General features: G+C 38.6%; 1 long non-coding RNA gene across 1 annotated transcript in view; it reads right to left on the reverse strand.

Annotated features, from left to right (window-relative positions):
* LOC130572497 (uncharacterized) overlaps positions 1–16,782 on the reverse strand; it is a 198,872-nt gene extending 182,090 nt beyond the window's left edge. The window contains exon 1 of the long non-coding RNA XR_008965222.1: positions 16,712–16,782. This is a non-coding gene — a long non-coding RNA (uncharacterized LOC130572497). The remainder of the gene's footprint in view (positions 1–16,711) is intronic.
* Positions 16,783–20,430: the final 3,648 nt, after the last annotated feature.

Below are 20,430 nucleotides of genomic sequence, written 5' to 3' on the forward strand. Positions count from 1 at the left end.
TTTTTTTTTTTTTTGTTAATTAATTCATTTGAGACTATTCCTTAAATTTTCATTTTAATACATTTTTTGTGGGGGGTCTATTAGTCACTTCTAAAGCTGCATTCAACTGTCACTGATTGGAAGTCTTTGTTACTGTACATGTATGAATCTCTTTGCATTTTATGTGCACATGTATGTACGTGCATGTGCATGTGTATGCCCGTGTTAAAAAAAAAAAAGAAAAAAAACAAACCAAAAAACCTTTCCAACTGCATCTTCCTCCCTCCTTCTCCATTCTGAGCAGGTTCCTGCTATCAACTGCTGGAGTGTGCTCACTCTACACCTAGAGCTATAATTATTTTGCTTTAATTTTACAAAACCTTTTGTTCCATTCCCATGAGCCCACCTGATCCTTATATTACACTTGCTCTATTAAAACACTCATGCAGAACAAAGCACAGTTGTACTGATTCATAAGTAACTCACCCCCCACCCCCTCTTTTTCTTTCTACTAGGCTCATGCATCTTACCACAGTTTCATGACACTGTCCCTGATACCACTCCATGGTCCCATTTTTGCCTTTTTTTCCTTTCTTTTAAACGGTTATTTTATGTGCTTAGGGTCCAATTACACCATTGTGTGCTGCTGTTTTGAATTGCTGTTGTTCTCAGTCATTTTATGTTACGCTCTTTGGCACAACCAATATAGTGCAGAGGGTGTTACGGAATTTATTTGTTGTAATCAGACTCTAGGATTCTTTATTATTATTATTATTCATAGAGTGCAAGCAGCAAGGCTAGCCCTACATTTTCTCAAGGCAGGGTAAAGATCATCTGTGGCCAGCTTCTGACACCAATCTCCCTATCTGCAGAAAAATGGCCCAACAGCAGCTCAGATCAAGGTGATCACTATTATTTGGGCATGGCCTGCAYGAACCACCAGACTTTACAGAAGGCCAGAGGCACCACCAGCAGCTCCTCACAGAAGCATTGGTCATTCCAGAATTTAAAAAAGCCATACCAACCTCTTATGAATTATTGCTAAAAAACAGAAGGACTGAGTACAGCTCATCAGTAAAGAWGGCAATAATAGAAGGGCTGTTTCATCTACTTGTCCTGTACAACTTCCTTGAGCTGAGACAGCCTTCCTTTTCTGGTTTAGAAAGCACTAAGCATTCTGTAAGGACTAAGCAGCAGATAAATAATCATCAGCCAGAACAGTGCATGTGAAGACAGTGTTAGCAAAGAGCAAACAAAGCCAAGCTCTGGTAGACATATTTTAAAGATGGAGAGCAGGACATTTGGGAGTGCTGAACACCAGAAGAGGTAGGTGAGTATAGACCAGCAAAGGGGTGAGAGAAGGCAACAAGAGGAAGGAAAATGGGGTGTGTGTGTGTTTTTCTGGGTGACATGTGTAACAATGGTGAATACTAATGATTTCTAGCAATTAAAAGAGAATAACAGGAATAAGAAGGGGAATGTGGCAAGGCACAGAACAAACACATCTGTACAGGGTACAACCGAAAGTTGCAATTTACCAAAGAATAACCATTCTGCACATTTTATGTAGCGTGTCAAATCTATCAGATTTTTCTCTTATTAAATCATCATTCTACAGCAACAATCATTCTCTCAATCAATCCCCCGTGTTAACAACTCTTAGTAATGACTAACTTGGCAGGARCTGATGTTTACATATATTTTAAAGTCCTGAGCAGTGTTCTGTATTTTTTGGATGTTAAATTTCCTTTACATTTTGTATCTTCTTTTTTAACCTGTTTTTCAAGGATGGATGCATTCAATTGGAAAATAAAGTTTTGTGACACACACTCAGATTATGTTAGTYCAGGAAATTGGCAGTGGGATAAGAACAAAACCATTCACCTCCTGATTGCTGATTCAAATCTAGCCCAAGTGAGATAGTCACAGAAGCTATAAGCCTCCCATGGTGGCTTTGTGATTTGAGATTATTTTTTAYGAATCTCAATCCACTTCAGGCCAAAAACAAGAATCGCAAATCCACTGCCTCAATGAGCATTAAGTGGCATCACYGCACAGAGTAACAGGGGAGATGCCAAAAACCAAACTAGTCCTGAGGACAGACTTCCAACCTTATCCTGGGAAACAATCATTAAAAGGCAGGGTGAAATGTGGAGCAAGGGAAACATGTTCATATCTACCTACTAAACAGAAAAGAAGCCCCTGTAGTCACATCTTTGGTTGTTGTAACATTTACCTGAAATGTGAACTGGTTCTCCAGCACTTCAGTTCTAACCTTCCACAAAACCAGCAGATGTTTTATGTTGTGTCCCTGTATCATTTGAGAGCTGAGACAGGGAGGGCAGGAGGAGAGGAGAGAATACAGCAGAGGTTTTTCATCCTAACCCCTGAAGAAGAAGCATCAAGCTCACACATTCCTTATACCTTAAAATCAAATGGCCCTGAGAGCTACTGAGGACTTTRGTCATTATTTGGTCCATTTTTCCTGGCTAGATAAGAGAAACAAACAAGGAATTTAATTTGGCAGAAGATTAAACCTGAGGAGGGCTGTGTTGCACTTTTTATTTTATTTGGGACATGACTGATTAACAAATTTATTAGCAAAGCTATTTCACTAAACAAACATCCTATAGCACACAACAAAATAGTGATGCTCAGGCATATTTCCCATGGTTCTTCTTTTAGGAGCATGAATCATTAAAATCATTTGGGAATTAGCTACTCCAGCTTCCTCCCTTAGATACATTTGCTAACCTGAGAGAGGTAAAGATCTCAGGAGTCATGAGAGGATTGAAGTTTTCCCACTGTCTGTGATGAAATGCAGTCAATGGAGATTCTGCCTTCAGATCTGCACACTCAGGTGCCTCTCTTATGTTTCATTTCACATTTGTGATTTTTATTCCTCAGAAACAGGAAAAATGCACAGCTGACACATCGTGTTTGCAGGCAACTTGAAATTGTTCTTCAGTGGCTGCAGCTTGGACGTGSACTTGACTGTTCAAAGGGAAGTGAGGTGAGAAACAGAGCTATATTTTAAATGGCAAAAGTATTGTGAATTTTACATGGGGAATTTCAGAAGCAAGTATTTATTCTCAAAGTTTTCAGAAACATCACTGAAAATATTGATGWACACAACAAGAAAAAGTTGGTGGATAGGTCCTCCATTTTCTCCTTCCCTTGCTCTTAATTTATTTTTTCTTTTCCCTTTCTGACAAGAAGGAAAAGGAAGATACTGACAAATGAAAAAAAATAGTATTGATTTGATGATCCTTGTCCAAAGTAAAATTTTTGAGGAGTAGTCTTACAGATTGTAAAGTATAGCTGTAGATACATACACATGTATATTCTTCTATTACAGAAAGCTCCAGTAAAATGTRTAAAAATTCTAAATATACCTAAGTAAACAGACTAAGTGCAGTTAAAACTTCAGCTGCTTAACTGGAAGAAGCAGACAAACAATACCAAAACTATTAATTTGGAAAGAATCACATCCTTTATACGAATTTAAACTTAGGGTGTGACAAAGAGAATGCTGATTTAATTTGGGAATCACAAGGTTAATAATGCTGATTCACTTGCAGAGAATTCAAATACACATCGCATCTTCCTAAACCTTTTAAATTGTTTTGAGTATGTTTTGGGGAGACTCCAACTTGTCAAGGGAACCTGTATCTGAGTGAAAGCCGGTGTTCAGTACATGACTCAAAATCATAAATGACAACATGCATTAGTCCAGCAGAGCAGGGAACAGGTATGGGTTCACAGAAAATAAAAAAAAAAATAATTTTCAGAATATGCAACTTTGGTTCTCATGTAACGTGACTTTTTATGGACAAGGACTACGCTTCAAGAAAGCACTTGTGAACTTGCTCAGAGTTTTTAGGAAAGCTGAAAGCTCCAGGAATCAGAGAGAACTCAGATCTAAGTCTGCCTTGCATGTTGTGAGGGAAAAGGTAGCACTGGGTAGGTGCAGATGCAGGAGCTGCACAGACCCACATTGATGTGCTGAGCACTGTCATGATGTGCTGTGCACCAGTGTGCTTTTCACACTGATTTGATGTGATTTTCACASTTTGATCAGTGAATCTGGACTCTTGGTATTCTTGGTCTCTGTGGAAGCTCAGATTCTTACTCAGAGCTGGTTTGACTTGATAGGTGACATGTTGGGCTTCAAGCAGTATCATTTAACCAATATCTTCAGTGATGGAACCAGAGCACCACTTTGTACCAAGTGACCTGCAAGCTGAGAGTCTTTACCAAGAGTCAGAGGACACAGACATCCCCATGACAACGTGGTCACCAGTATGGAGAATAAAACAGCAGTGAATAAAACCTGTTCTGTTATTTTCTACAGGAAAATATCTCAGATGAAGGAAGACTACCTCAAGTGAAGAAGCCATCACTTACACATGCCAGATTTGGCCTTGACATGRTATGTGAACCTAGAGCAGGATTTGAATTTTACAATTAGCTTCACATGCTCCAATTAGTTTCTCAAGCTGCACAGAAAGCAGAGGAAGCTCAATAGTAAGACAATAGTGAGCTTTTGAAAAAACATTGTAGGGAATAATTGTGCTCTGGAGAATTTATTTATTTACTAATGCAAACAGTACACACTGAGATAACATCTGGCAGTGTTTATTACAATGAAACCCAATCAATACTTCTGTCTACTAGAATATCTGTCCACAAAATAGTCATTCCTCCTGGCATCCACAAGAAATAGTCAGCTATCTATTACAGTAGCCTTTGTCAGCAARAACTGAGGTTGACACCCTAATTCTTCTATTAGAAAGAATTAGATGTACCTAGACACAAGAATGATGGTGGAAAATTGGAGAGAGAGATGCAGCTTGCAGCCTCACAAAGAACATTAGAAATTAATAAAATCATAGAAATGAAATTTCAGACCTATGAAATGTTTTGGGTTGGAAGCAGCCTTCAGGATCTTATTGTCCCATCTTGCTCCCCCTGCCATGGAGGAGCTTCCACTAAAGCAGATTGCTCCAARYYMCATCCAGCCTGGCCTTAAACAYATCCATGRGGCATCCACARCTTCTCTGAACAACATCCCTAAATAWTTTCAAAAAGCAACAGATCTCAGATCTTTTTTCCCGTGCCACAGTGGAGGGTCCTGGTTGATGGCAAGTTGAATTGGAGCCAGGAGGGTCACCCGTGTCCTGGGGGGCATCAGGCACAGCATCACCAACTTGGCAAGGGAGGGGATTGTCCCTCTCTGCTCTGGGCTGGGGCAGCCTCACCTTGAGCATTGAGGGCAGTTTTCCTCACAATATGAGAAAGAGATTCAGCTATTAGAGAGTGTCCAAAGGAGGGTAATGAGGTTGGTGCCTTGAGGAGAAGCCAAATGAGGAGTGCCTGAGGACACTTRGTTTGTTCAGCCTGGAAAAGGGGAGACTGAGGGGAGACCTCATTGAGGTTACAAATTCCTTGTGAGGGGCAGAGGAGGGGCAGGCACTGATCTCCTCTGTGGTGAGAGTGACAGGACTGGAGGGAATGGCCTGGAGTTGAGTCAGGGGAGGTTTAGGTTCAATATTAAAAAAATACTTTTTCCCAGAGGGTTGTTGGGCACCAGAACTCCTGAGGTTCCCCAGGGCAGTGGTCACAGCACCAAGTCTGACAGAGTTCAAGAAATGGTTGGACAAAGCTCTCAGGCACAGGGTGTGACTCTTGGGGTGTCCTGCACAGAGCCAAGAGTTGGACTCCATGATCCTTGTGAGTCCCTTCCAACTCAGGACAGTCTATGATTCTGTGATTACTTTTGTTAGTGAGCTACCAGGCATTTTGAGGCATTTTAAAGTTACAAGTAAAGGGAGAAATTTTGACTTYTCATTTCCTTTTGAAGTCAGGATTCAAAAAGAAGTGATACTGAACCTTTCCACATAATTAAAAAGCCAAAAATAAATTTGTTTTGAAAGTTCTCTGCATTAGAATTTCCAAGTAAGCCCTTTCATTTTTTTTTTCTGTTTCTGTATTTGCATTATTGCACATCATTGTAGAAAAACTAGCAGTGTTTCGTGCAATGAAAAAAGTCACTAAGCATTAGCTCAGTACTTACTGAACCTTCACCTTTCTGAAATCTAAGTGCCTCTTGCAGTCTAACAAACAGATTGACGTGMGATAAGACATGCATTACTACTTACATATCATGAAATTAAGCAAAAAACCACACAAAACAAAATCAATACTATTACTTTCCCTCCTTACATTTTTAATTGCTATAATTTTGCTTTTGTTGAAACACTCATTTCCAAAGAAAAATTATATGTCTGATTAATGTGACTATACATAAAATAAATGTACATTTGCCCCTGTTTAATTTCACATTTTGTTGGCTCATTGTTTAAGGCATTTCTATTTGTACAGGACCTAGAGGTGAAATAAGACTTTCTGTKCTACACCAAGTCCTGAGGCATGGGCTATGTTCAGAAGTTATTGTGGTGATATGTTACCTTTTTCCCATAAAAACTTCACTTTGACAAGATAATTGGGATTGTAGTTATGAACAGTGGAGAGGAGGGAGAAGAGGGGACACAATTTCTTTTCCTCTCTCCTTGTGTTCATCTGCTGGGCAGAGGAGAGCACGTTTTAATTTGGTCTGGTACACTAAGCAGCCACTATATGCAATTATAGGTGATGCCTGTTGCTGTAATTTGTGTTCAGTAAGATTTGCACTAGGTTTTCTTCTTTAGCTTCTTACTATTTCTTGCCCTCCACACCATCAGTACCTTACTGTAACCTAAAAATTCTAATGATATGGCCATTAAGAATGAACTGGGGAGGAATTAAAACAATAGTGCTGTATCAGCAAAGTGGTGAAAGGAAACAAAAACTGACCTTCCAAACACTGAAAGTKGTGAAAATCCCACCAAAGTAAATGGAGTCCCTACCTAAAGGGYAACAGTACCACCCATTGCTATCCATTTAGCCACATGAATTTGTGCTGCACTTGCAAATACACAGAATATTTGACCTAGCTTTAAGTGAGAAGACTGAGATTTCAAATGTGCAGGACAGGCCCCATTATTTCTTTCTATATTTAAAGAAACACAGGACAAATKCAGACTGGGTTCTGAAAGCTCTCAGCACTGAAAAAGATCAGGAGTTTCCATTTGCATATCAGTGATGCAGAGGAGTAAAAAAGACAGAGCCTGGGACTTTTACCCCTGCATTCAGGGCAGAGCAAGAGCCCAGCCCCAGTACAGCAAAGAACCAGTTTGTCTGAACTGCATATGAAATTTGCCAGTTCCCCATCAATTCCACAAACCATAGAACTGTTTTGTAAGTTAACATTAAAACTGGGCTAGATAAAATGGGAGAAGAGAAAGATTTCTAATCAATATAGTCTTGTAACCTTYCACAAAAGAACTCCAAACTACCTGAAAATAGGAATCCAAAGTAAACCTTCATTTAACCACTACTGGGCACAAACATGCATGTGACAAATTTTATGTCACTTTGATATTAAAGCATAATAAATCTTGATGTTTAAAGAAAACAAAAAAGGCTTGYTAAAGAAAACAGGATGTATTTATTTTCCCAGTTTCTTACCAAAGGGTAGGACCTTTTCCTCTACATCAGTTAAGGAAAGTCCTACCCTTCCAGCAGGACACAAGCCAGAGCAGTTGGTGTCTGCTCTTCACCTGGGGCAGGATTTTTGGAGGGGGGAGAAAAGATGAATACATGTAAATGCACTAGACATACCATAACCAACCCATGTAAACAGCCAGCTCAAGCATTTATGTTTGCAATGATTTGTGACCCCACTGAAAGGAATGGAAGGGACTTTATTTGAGCTAGGTTTCTCCTTTTTTATCTATAAAAGAAGTCATCATAAAATGGCTGCACTTCATCCAGAAATGGTGTACAGAGATCTGGCAGGATCACAGGTGATAATTATGTTTGCATAACCTCTCTGGGCACAGAAAGAAAGACTGGCTTCGTCACACTGCTTACCTGCAACCCTGAATTTCACCCAGTTCCACAGCCCTCAGTTGCCAGCTCTAGGAAGCAGCAGAGGGAAATSACCAAGTCCTGTCCCATTCAGATAGTGGGATAAAGTACTGGCAGCAGTAGAAGTGAGAATTAGTGTTTCATAACATGGATATTCAGGGTTCCTACCATGTCAACAAAGAAGAAGCAGTAAGAAAAGCCTACTACCCTTTCTAAACTTCCATCAGTGCAACCACAATCAATCACAACACAGCTTGGAGAATTAGTTCAGCATTAAATAAAAAATTTCTATTTTGCTAAACAGGATATTTTTTTACAAGAAATAGAAGCATAAGGAGCTTAAGGAATATCTACTGTATGGTATAGATACATTCTAAACATTATGACAGAAATAGTGTAAGAGATTTTTAGACATTAAATGCTTTTAAATGTAATTAAATCACAATGAAGATAWTCACACAGAAAACTGCCACTGACAGTCTGACAAAGCAGGGACATCAGAATTGTTTTCCAMCATTCTACAGCACAGGAAATCTATGCCTATCTCATGTTGATGGAAGGCAAATTCTATAGGGGGATAGACAATGTATTTTAACAGCTGATAATTTAATAAAAAAGCAAACTGTGCCTAGCACATCTGGAATTCTCTAGGACATGAATGGATTGCAGCAAGGAAAAATACCTTGCTGGGAAGCAATCCTGCCCATGGAAGAATCACCAAGTCTTCAATCTCTGGAACTTTCCTCTGGTTGTCTCTAGGCTGAACGCCATCCAACAAGAGGTGTCCCTTTGCCCTCAATACAGTGCAAGCACTGGATAAAGACCCTCACTCTGGGGTTTGAATTCCACTTGGAGTCAWGCATCTAAAATGTTACTGCATCTAGCTTTGGACCCGGTAGCAAAGTGTCCTTTCACCACCCACTTCCCTATCTTTACAATAGTTTGGTTTACATAGGAGAAAAGAATGTTTTGAGCATTGCAGAAGTTCAGGGACTATYTGAATGCAAATCTTTGCTTCAATACCACTCCAAAACCACATCTATTAAAGGATTTTGTATTTGTTATAGATTATAATCATAACTATTAGTTGTGATTATCTTCCTACATTAAGAACTATACTGAGCTCTTGCCAAAGGAGAGTTCCCTGGACAGGGCAGGAAAACACTTGAGGTGGCCATGCCTGAAGAAACCAAGTATCTGCTGGACATCTAGGGTTGTACTAATATCTGAATATTCTCTTCAATCCTGTTCTAAAGCCACGAGCATCAGCACGTAGGCACAAGAACACCACAGCATTAATAAAAGGCTGCTAAAGTGAACAAGAGTTTGCCCTGATAAATGTGCTCTTGAGTGGCAAGCATGATCAGAGCCAGGGCAGATGTAGCTGTAAAATAGCAGTATTTCCTATGCCACACCCACACAAAGAAGCTGAGAAGTAGTAATATGCTAATTTGTGACACAGGAAGAAACTGCTACCGGGATTGTTTCTGGAGTGGTGTCACATGGCCAAGAGGCACCAAGACAAATTAAATAGCACTGAAGCCCTGATAAAAGTAAAAAGAAAAATCCTTTCCGTCCTGCAGGATTGAAACAATTATGAGGATYCMAAACTTTTRCATTTAGGTGCCATCYATGAGCATCACTACCTATAGCAACCTTGMCTACTGACTCAKGGATTTTTCACTTCTAAKCATGCYGTATTTCCAGTCAARTTARTCAAGTTGATAGACTAATTTAATTYTATACCTTCTTGRTCACCTGKTTTCTAGATCCCTCAGCATCCTCTCTCTACATTCCTCAGGCTTTTGTGATGCCCTGACCACTGAAATTTCCCTCTGGTTGCTAACAGCATCCAGGCTAAAGCTGTCAGTAAGACACTGAATTCACCCCAGAGGATGATCATTTTATAGTTGTTTGCTTCAGGAATCCAGTATCACTTGTTCTGGGGAAGTGACAGCCACTCAGACTTAAGAAGGTTAGTCGTGTATTAAAACAGGGCAACAGACATGACAAAACAGATTACCCTCCTCACTTGAAACCCTAATGAATGGAAAAAGGAACTGGGAAGAGATGAGAATTCATCTGTCTCTGACTCAAGATTTTTCCATTGATGGTCTGATCTTACAAACTATATATAGCAACTGTACCACTATACCTCACCTAAACGAACTGAGGCTGCATGATCATGACCTARTCTGGTTTGTATTCAGGGAGGATATGCAGTGATCTGGTTCATAAATGCTATTATTGCTGTTGAGAAATATATATCTTATTTCTTGAARAGGTTCTGCTGGTAAGAGTCACAGTATTTTCAATTACTTTTTGCAAATCTTGGAAGAAATGAGGTAACATCTTTCCATTCTACAAAAGATTTTGATTATTTAAAGTTTCAATAAGAACATTGCATGAAGTAGAATGGAATTTTTATGGAAATACGAAGAAAAAAATCTGCCAAAGAAAACAACAGGTTCAAAAAATTGTTAATGCAGGTTTTGACTCAGWGATGCCTTCAGTTATTGCTGACACCAAAGCATTTTGCAAAATAAAATACTTCTTTTTCATTATTATTTTGAAATAAACAAATAAATATTCTGATCTCTTTCATGCCAGTAGAAACTGTTGAAAACAACAGACCAATTTTGACACAACAGATTAAAATMTTTTTCTAATCTATTATCTAAATGCAGGGGTAATTGTGGGAAAGAGGGCAGTAAGAACAGGATCCTCTTATAGTAAAATTCAGAGCTGGACAACTTACACTAGTAAAGAAAACAGGCCAGAAAATTTGGGTAACTTACATTCATCAGACTGCCCTAAATCAGACTCTGGAATGTGAAATGATTCAGTGTGAGTGTCCTCAGGGACACTGGTGTAAATATAGAGTAACCACAATGCCTTTCTCTGGAGTCTCTCTCATTATACACTGGTTTAGATAAACAATTTCGTTTCAGAGAGAACAAAATAGTAGTACCTTGGAAAAGGCCAGGTCTGTGTTGCTGTTTTTTCCTTTCATAGTTTATCTAATGACATCTCTGGTCTAAGGTAATCTTCCTTGCTCAGTAATATTTAATCTTTATTTTATCTTGAAGTAGACTAGCAAATGCTTTGATAAATGGAAAGATTTTCCACTTTCACCATGGCATCTTCAGGTGCTGAAACACTGAAGTGTTTTACTACAACATGCTACACCAGTGCTACACAGGGAATCAATGCTCATATTCCCATGCCTTTTTAACATGAGTGAATCACAGCCCACATTCCTTTATATGCCAAAACAACCACACACCAGAGAGCCATTTCCTATCCTCATCTATTGTGGCCACTATTCTGTAAAAACAAGAGCTGCCATCTATGAAAAAAGTCACTCTTCTACCTATTTGTACACTACAGCTGATGCCCTTAACACCCAGAGCTACAAAACCCCACACAACCCCTCCACTTCCCAAAAAAAACCTGAAACATTTGTAAGAAAATAAACAAAAAAAAAACCCAAAACACGAGAGACTCAACTGAAAATAATTCCCAACTCCTTTTCTGTGCTAAGTTGTGAATTAGACAGATTAAAACCAACCTGAGAACTAAGAAAATTTTCAGGCTGGCCAACTGCATTTTGAGATTTGCAGTTTCATTACGTGAAAACATCTTTCAAGGATGTTTGCATGAAAATTCAGAAAACAGAGACAATCATAAGAAAAGAGAGACAATTACAAAGCTCTTAATCTCCTGAGACATTTACCTTTTTGTAGCMGGCTTTACTCCAGCCTCATTACATATTTGCTCTGATCATCAATTCTATTTGCAACTTTCAACTGTCTCCATGTTCTTTGTCACAGGAGCTTGTATCAGGCAATACCTGGAGTGTCTCCATTAATCCAAATTCTAAAAACCASTAACTGAAACAAATCAGTATTTGTGCACTGACTGGAAAGAAACCCCTGCAGATTCACCATCACTGAAAATCTGTATTTCTGTGTCTATACAACTCCCTCCCCTGTCCTTCTCTAAAAAAAGAAGGGTCAGAGCAAAATGTTGGCAGCCCAATGAAATCTTTGAAGTCACAGTGTGGTTTCAGTTATGAGAGGATGGAAAAATGAGAACCCTGGAAATCTTTTGGGAACATTAAGCTTTATTTATCAGGAATGTATTAGCCACATACCAACATTCCCAAACGGTAGACTGAATCAGATAMATTCTAGGGAGCAACAGAACCCATCCAGTTTGGTTTTCTGTCTTATGGGAAGTTCTAGCATGTCCTGAGAGGTGGTTTTCCAAGCCATTCCTTAAAAGAGAAGAAGAGAAGCCTCCCCTGCTTCCATAGTACCTACAGGTTGTGTGTTCCAGCTGTTTACGGCTGATACAGTCAGAACACGGTTTCTAATATCTAACTTGGTAATTTTCACTGCTTCTTGAACTGATTTCTTTAGGTCTTTCTCCCAGTGGACATGAAGAACAATTAATCACTGTGCTCTTTATTATAACTTTTCACTCACTATGTATTTTTTTATTATATTCTCCTTAATGTACAACAAAAAGCAACACTTTCAGAAGAAGGTAAAGACAAGTAGGGATCCTACACATCCTCTTGCCCCTGGGCCAGGTAACAATCAACCAGTTTCTTCTTTCTCCACAGTTTTAACTCTAGGACAATTTCTGCCTTGACAAACATTTTTGACCTCTCCACATTTCCACTGGGGTTTCACAGGTAGAAATCAGGGCAGAATTTATCCCCATGAGTTTCTGGATTAATGCCTTGGTATAGGAAGGGGAAAAGGCAAAATTAATTCTCTTTGTTAGTGCTAACACTATTCCTCAGGGATAGTCAGCCCCAAGACACTGATCTTTGTTCAAAGCAAGCACACTTCCATACTCATTTCACATATGCAGTAACAGCTTCTACAAGCCAATATCTGCATCATAAAGGAAAAAAAAAAAAGGGCTTAAACTCATGGGAGTTTACATTTTGTCAGAGGAACAGGATCAGGGAATGGACTGAAAGGCCATCTCAGACCTGAAATTCTAGTTAAACAGCAAGTTACAGGAGGAAAGGACAGGTCCCAAACCCATCAAGAATCATGAGGATTCTTGCACTGTAATGAACATGCTAGTGCAGCTTGTTTGTTGCTTCCAAAGTCTTCCTTCACCTAAAAGCAGTGCTGTGATGGACGAAGCCCTTCCCAGCCCTGACATCCTGACTCTACACATGCAGCCTGCACTCTGGGATGCCAGCTTACTGTGTCACATTGGCTTGGGTTCTGCCTGTTCCTTTCCTTATGCCTGCAAGCTCAATTGAACTTATGAAAATTCAAACTGTCTTCTGTCTGTTTCATACATCATCAGCAAACAATCACTAGACAAAATGAATTTGCTCTCTGTAATTTGGAGGTTACACAAATGCCTCTGCTGTRTAATGCAACAACAAAAAAAAAAGGGAGGAAAGTTCTCTATGCAAGGTTAACTCAGCATGGAAGAAAGCAGCAAAGGAACAGAGAGAGAATAGGAACAATAAAATACTCAAAAGTGGGAAAAGTGACATGAGAAATACTWCTGTAAATTGCAGTTGGCCTTGATACCTTTGAGCGATGGAATTAAACAAAAACAAGCAAATTCTGAAAGATCGCCCCCAAGCGTGGCTGTATCTTCATCCCTCATGACCTGTCTACACAATATACTTATTAATAATAACAATGGTTACTATTTATCCTCTAAGAGCTTTGCACACACAAACTCAGTGTGTCAGTTTGAACCAGATTGAAAGTGATCTGCTGAACAGGGCACAGTGAGGTTAAATGACTTGTCCAATGCCACTCATTGATGCAGTACCCATAGAGATTACAACACCCGATCTCCTGGTCATGGATCAGATCAGGCTGTGCAAGGCTGAGACCTTGACAAACCAACCTTTTTTKAAACCAAAATAACATGTGATACACTCCTTACTGCCCTCAGCCCATGACAACATAACTAAAATGAATGCTTTGAAAGCACATCTTTTTCTTCCACACACAATACACTGTCATTGTCTCATTCCAGTGTCATGCAGAGGTACCTCCTCATACTTGACTTAATCCTATTTGGGGTTAGTTACAAACATCAATGTCTCAYTGCAACTAGCAAAGKACTAAGCCACATSTGYAAAGTGAAGYATTTGAGTAGTCCCTTTGACCTCAWYAGATGTATTTGCCTATCAAACCCACATGATYTTAGCTCAGAACACCCAACATAGCAAGAATCCAGCCCACGGACCTTTTGCAATAGGGGAATATCTGTACCACGTTTAGAAAGCTGAGTTTTTCATGCAACTGCCTGACAGATGTTCAGGTTCTGTGTATCAGAATTTTCTTCTAATGCCATWTACCAAGTCAAGCATATTTTACATTAGCCAAAAATTTGGCTCATCTTATATTAATCAGTTGCTTTAGGGACATCCCTACACTAAAATAAGATTTCCACCCTTTAATTAAAGAAATAAAATAAAAAACTTGGCCAAGATATGGCTTGCCTTTTCTTTTTTCTGTTTTTGGGTTAATACAGGAAAGCCCTAGTGGCAAGTTCACCTTATTAAGGATCTTACAATTAGAAACATCTTATTACAACAAACACAGAGGAAACCTACAAAAAAATCCTTAAAGCATACTTTCCTCTATAAAAACRTGCCACCATTCTTATTGTGCCAAGTAACAGACACAAGACATAGCAAGAACCACATCCTCATTTTATAGGATACATGTGCTTATGTAAAAGTTTCCTCACCTTGCTCTTCTGTATTCCAGAGACAGACTGTATCCTGAGCCTACAAAACTTAAAAGAAGCTAAAAGTTTAAAAGTGTTTTGGTTTGGGTTTTTTTTTTTTTTTTCTCTTGTGGTTTCTTTTGTTTGTTTGTTTAGCTATTAACACAAGAAACTCAAGGATTAAAAATACGGACTTTTACTTCATGGAATGGAAAAAACACACCGGCAGAACAGTCTTAGGATTGACCACTGATTTACTTGGACCTTGAAAAAGCTGCTCAACAACTCTGTGTGGATGCACTTGACACTCTTGATTAAAAAAAAAAAACAAAAAAAAAAACCCAAAAAACAAAAAAAATTATTTCGTATACATGAGTTTTTACACTTGTGCATTTCTTTCCCCTTCAAAGTCTAATATAACTAAAAAAAGCTCATCCCACCCAGCACTGATTGCTACCTCTTGTTTTGTCTTGGGCTGTTCATGCAGGACTCAGTGACCATCTGGATCCTAAGGATTCAAACAACTTGCCTTAATTCACTCTTATGCTGCTGCTGCATTTTGGAAAGAGAATTACTCCTGCTTTCCAACAAAAATTTTCCTGGTTGTTCACACTAAATTGCAAGGCAAGCGTGAAATTTGGTACTCACAGATTCAGAAGAGTTCCCCCATTTTTCCCTGAACACTTCCCTTTAAATTGCTGCTGGACCCAGCAAATCCACGAGTGTTTTCAACTTGGCTCACCAGTGCAATTGCAAGTTTAACCTCTGGCGGCCAAGGAAACTGCTCACATTCAGCAACCAAGAGCAGAAAATGTTAAATACCATTCACTGGCCACAGYCTGCAGTTAATACACAATATTTAAACAACACAATGGCATGGCCCTTGCCAGTAATGTAAAAACACAGTGGAGCAGAGCCAGAATGGCACAATCTGCCTGTCTGAGTCATGCTTGGCACTGTGTGCTGGAGGGGCAGGCATTAGCTGCCCACAGTGTAACTCTACCCTCCAGCTAGTTTACAATAAAACATTAAAATATATTAAAAAAAAAAAGGGGGGGGGAGGTGGAGAGTGGGTAAAGGCATGATAAATCTCCTCCAATAGTTAAAATGTTTTAAAACTGAACTACAAAAGTACTACTTTGGAAGAAGGCTCCTGATTTCATTACAGACTGCACATTTTGATCTTAAACAAGAAAACAAACTGATTTTGCTTTATAAAATTCCACAGCTTTGTACTGTTCAACTGAAATAGATCTTTTCCCTCCTATCTATAAGCTTCTGGATTTGTTTCATATATTATTTCATTAGAGTATATGAATCTACTGTATTTTTCAATCCTCTTTTGCATGCCTGTTGTTCAGCCACTGAAGTACCAAATCTTAATTATTAACCCAAATACATTCAATAAACAGATTCTAAAKAAGGGTAGATCAGAGTGATGTGCAATCTGACTTGCATTTATGGAATAACTATGCTCTTAGAAAAAGACTCCTTTCTTGCTGAGAGACGTAGATGTTATTTTGACTRTTTTGTTGTGTCACAGCAGAGATGAATTAGGCATTTCTGCCTTCATCTACTCCCTAAAGCAGCTGAAGTCCCCTGTGATGTCATCAGAAAGTTGTTTGTTTTGTTCTCATACAAAGGAGAAGAATTTGTTACGACATCATGAGAAAGGAATAAACTATATTTTGTGCTATAAGGAATCTTCTGCTACTTTCTGTTATCTCTGCACCAAYGTGCAGAAATCCTCACTGACAAAGCGACAGGAACTGTAAGTCAACAAACAGAGATGCACAGTATTCCTAATAATAATTCAAAACAAAGCAAGGAAGAATTATCTATTCAGTGGTCTGAAATTAAAGATCTTCAAGATGCAAGTTCCTTTTTAATTTTTAAATAAAACATTCTTTGAACTTCTAAATCCTATTCAAGGGGACTCTGACCTTTATCCAAGACCAGCTACTGTGCTAAATCTTTGGATGCATATAGAAGAAAAATACGGACAAAAGGTACYGGAAAAGCTTTTACTTACAGGAATGCAGTGTGGCTTAATCTTTTTGTTTTTAAGGTGCAGTGATTTCAGCATCTACAATGTAACTTCAGGCAGTCTGAAAAGAAACAGGTTAAAATCTCTTTCAGTTATAATTGGTATTTCAGATTTAATTAAAAATTAAACTTTCATAATGTTTCACCATCCAAAGCAATGCATTATCAGTCAAGCGTAGCCTCTTTTTTTTTGTTAAAAGAAGCTCTTCCCAGAGTAGTTTGCAATGAAAGAAAAAGGGAAAAAGGCAATTGAGAGTAGCAAAATATATTTCTTCAGCAAAAGATCTCTGAATAATTTGGAAAGAAGCCTTCTGCCACTTAATTTTAACAATCAACCTTGTACTAATTAAAAAAAAAAATCACAATTAAAGAAGACAGAAAAACACATCACATACCAAAGACTGTGAGGATAAAAATGTTAATTTCAGCAAAACAAGGACATTGCTAGGACCAGAACATACGCACCAAAAGGGAAAATATGGTTTTACATAATGCCAGCCAACAACATTTTAAAAAAAAATTCGTTCTACAGCATGCAGCACTTTCAGATTGTTGCATGGAGGAAAAGAGAAAGACAAGTTCAAAAGGAGGAAAGCTGTTTTTAAAGTGTAAAAGGCAAAAGGTCCCTTGCAATCTTTTGTTACGGGATATGAAATAGCTCATCTATAAAACTGCACGGTTTCTTATCATGTAAAATAAATGTCACATTACTGTGCAAAACAGATGATTAAGAAGTGGTAGCTGTAGACACAGCATCTGAACAGATGCAAAAAATATWTTTTTTTTCAAAATGCAGTTGCAATAGTTGGAATGACAATAAAACTCCAGGGGTTCTACCATAAATATGACTTTAAATGTTAGACTGGAGTTTAAAACCTGCGGTTTTAATTATATCTAATTATAAAGGCTCCAAAACCAGGAGAAATGAGAAAAACAAAAAAATATTAATAATAAATTAAAACAATTTTGCAATAAGTTGTCAGAATTTGGCCTCATAATAACAAACCATACAGCAATATACACAGACACATATAATGTACCAATGACTCATTAAGGGAACAAATCAAAACTTCATTAAATTTTATTTTTAAAAGGTGACAGCAGAACTTGCCTAATTTAACCCATTCAAAGTCAAAGCTATTTTMTTCAGCAAAAGCACACTCACAGAGACGGTCAAATAAATCCTGGCTGCAAATCTAATACTGTTTTTGAATGCAGCACAGGCTGGGAGCAATTCCTGACTGTAATTTTACTTTGTTCTCCCATAAGTAAAAATCCAATTCCTCCGACGTCAGTGTAATATGAGGCTTCTCAATCCATCCTCACAGATGTTTAAAATAAAACACACAGTATCAGACAATAAACTGTCACACAARTATGTTCATACACACACCAATACCACAAACAAAAACGAGCTCACAAACTTATTTGTAGGTTTAAGTTTTCCACTCTGTCAAGATCAGAGGTATTGAAGAGCAGGAGGCAAAGCAGAGAGCATRGAAGGGGACAGCAGAGGAAGAATTAGAAACAATTCTAATTGAATTTAAGAGCCCCCTGATAGAGGCAGTAGGATGATGCTGCCACAAGATAACCTTTATAGGCTTGGATGAAATTTTTCCTGAAGCAACCATCTGAGAAATGTGTTCCTCTTCCTTTAGACAACCTTATATCAAACAACTTTCCTTCTTTCTCCTGATTGACATCTAATAAGGTAAACAAACAGTGAAGAAATCCAGGTAAAAAATGGGTAAGTCCATCAGAAGCAGGCATCAGCACAACTCACACATAAATTTTAACAGCTTCAGCCTCTGAACTTCCATTTCTTTCACTTCCTYCCCCTTCCAAATTTACCCCTTTTCTAACATCTTCGGTACTGTAATGCTGCCTTGCTGGCAGGAAAGGAGAGGGACAGTGGTATTTAAAATCCAAAGCTTTTTCTTCTAATGAATGCAGTGAAAAACTGACCTCAACTGGGAAAACAAAGAGCATTCACTGAGGGTGAAATGTATCCCTGTGTAGAGAGCCAGCATAGAGCCTGCACCACTGAAGCCCTATTCCAATGACCTAAATAGGAATAAACTGGTCCATGGGCTTCACCACGGCAAATTTTGTCCAAAATCCCCATTTTCMTGTAGAGAATGAGGAAATGCCAGCCCTCTCCTGTCAAAGCACAAAGGTTTAGCACCTTCTTCTCGTCCTGGGCACAATCCTGACAACCACTCTTCAGYGAACCTTTCTACTAGTTTTGACCTGAAGTTCTTTGTGCTTTGCCCACCCTCTCTTAAAGAGAAAGAAAAAGATGCCATAAAGTTTATGCAGAGCCTGAAAAGTGTGAGAGGAAAGCTACCAAAACTGCAATGACTGAAGTACATTAGCAATATTCCATGACTTGCATGGGCCCCTGGTTCTACTTCGCCTGTCTCTTGTTTGTGGTCCCGTTCCCCACTTTTATAAAAAATACATTCATTCAATCTAAAAATTAAACAAAAGGAAAGAAAAAGCGTAACTTAATATGGGGAAACATTTCAGAAGATGTCATCCTTCTGCAAACTCTTAGCAATAAAGAAGTTCCATGTCTGTAAGGCTTTGAATTTCCTTGAATACCTTAAGTCAGCTGGAGTAGGTCAGTTACAGTCACATATAGCTGGATTAGTTACTAGGAGGAWGACAGAAGAGAATATAGTAAAACCTTTATTGATATCTTTAGAAATTTCTACATGTAGAAGTTACAACATCAGTCAACTGATCTTTTTCAAGTTCACTTCTTGAGTTGGAAATCAACGATGGAGTGACTGCCACAAGTAACTATTCAAAGAAGGTAAAACACTGATGTCTTACTCAAGAGAAAACATTATTGGTAATACTGAGGAACTCCTCATCAACAAGCAGGGAATGAGGGAAAGGAAGGGCACGGGATGACACATGGACACACACAAACAAACAAAAAACAACCCTATCACCTTCAAGAGAATATTTAAAAATACTCATGGGCCAGACAAGAGACCTCATTCCAACTTCAGAATGTAAATAATTACTTAGGATAAGGCCCAGACTATTTTCTGGCATTCTAGGTTTGAAAACATAAGCAAAACCATGGAGTAATTGTGTCACAGAAATGAAAAAGTTAAGTCAATTGTACAGGCTCCTCATCTAGTAATAAATATACAGATTTTGAAATTAGAACCAGTATACACCAGCACAATGCTCTCTTCAGATTCATTGGTAACACAAAAGAACAAATCTTATTAACACAGATATAGCACTGATTGACTGCTTTTTTACGGTGAATGCACTTTAGGAGGTATTAGTTTGTCACCTGTCTCTTGTCCTGAGTGGACAGAATAAAAAAGAAAAGCAATGCCAGTGCTTGAAAAATCTTCCCAAAAGGTTTGAAGTGGAGCTCTTAGTACACTTTCAAAACTATGCAGGGATTTTGGTTATTTCCAGTTCTGCCTTCAAACTCATAGCCACTTGCATTGTGTAGCAGCATTGGTCTGGGCTTATTCCTAACACTGTTAAGACTGTGGCTCAGACCAGAGTCACAGGGCTGCTGATGGGAGAAACCTGGGAATTTTTTGTGATTGAGTAGAATGGGAGGAGAGGACAACTTCAGCGTTGTGCTGGGATCAAGGGTTCCTCCCACTGCAGGGCTGGACAACAGGAGATCAAAGGTTTCTTTGTCAAAATGGGAAATCTCCATCTGTT

Source organism: Malurus melanocephalus, unplaced genomic scaffold (genome assembly GCF_030028575.1).
Source record: "Malurus melanocephalus ecotype Western Australia unplaced genomic scaffold, MMel_1.1 scaffold_36, whole genome shotgun sequence".
In the NCBI taxonomy this organism is placed as follows: Eukaryota; Metazoa; Chordata; class Aves; order Passeriformes; family Maluridae; genus Malurus; species Malurus melanocephalus.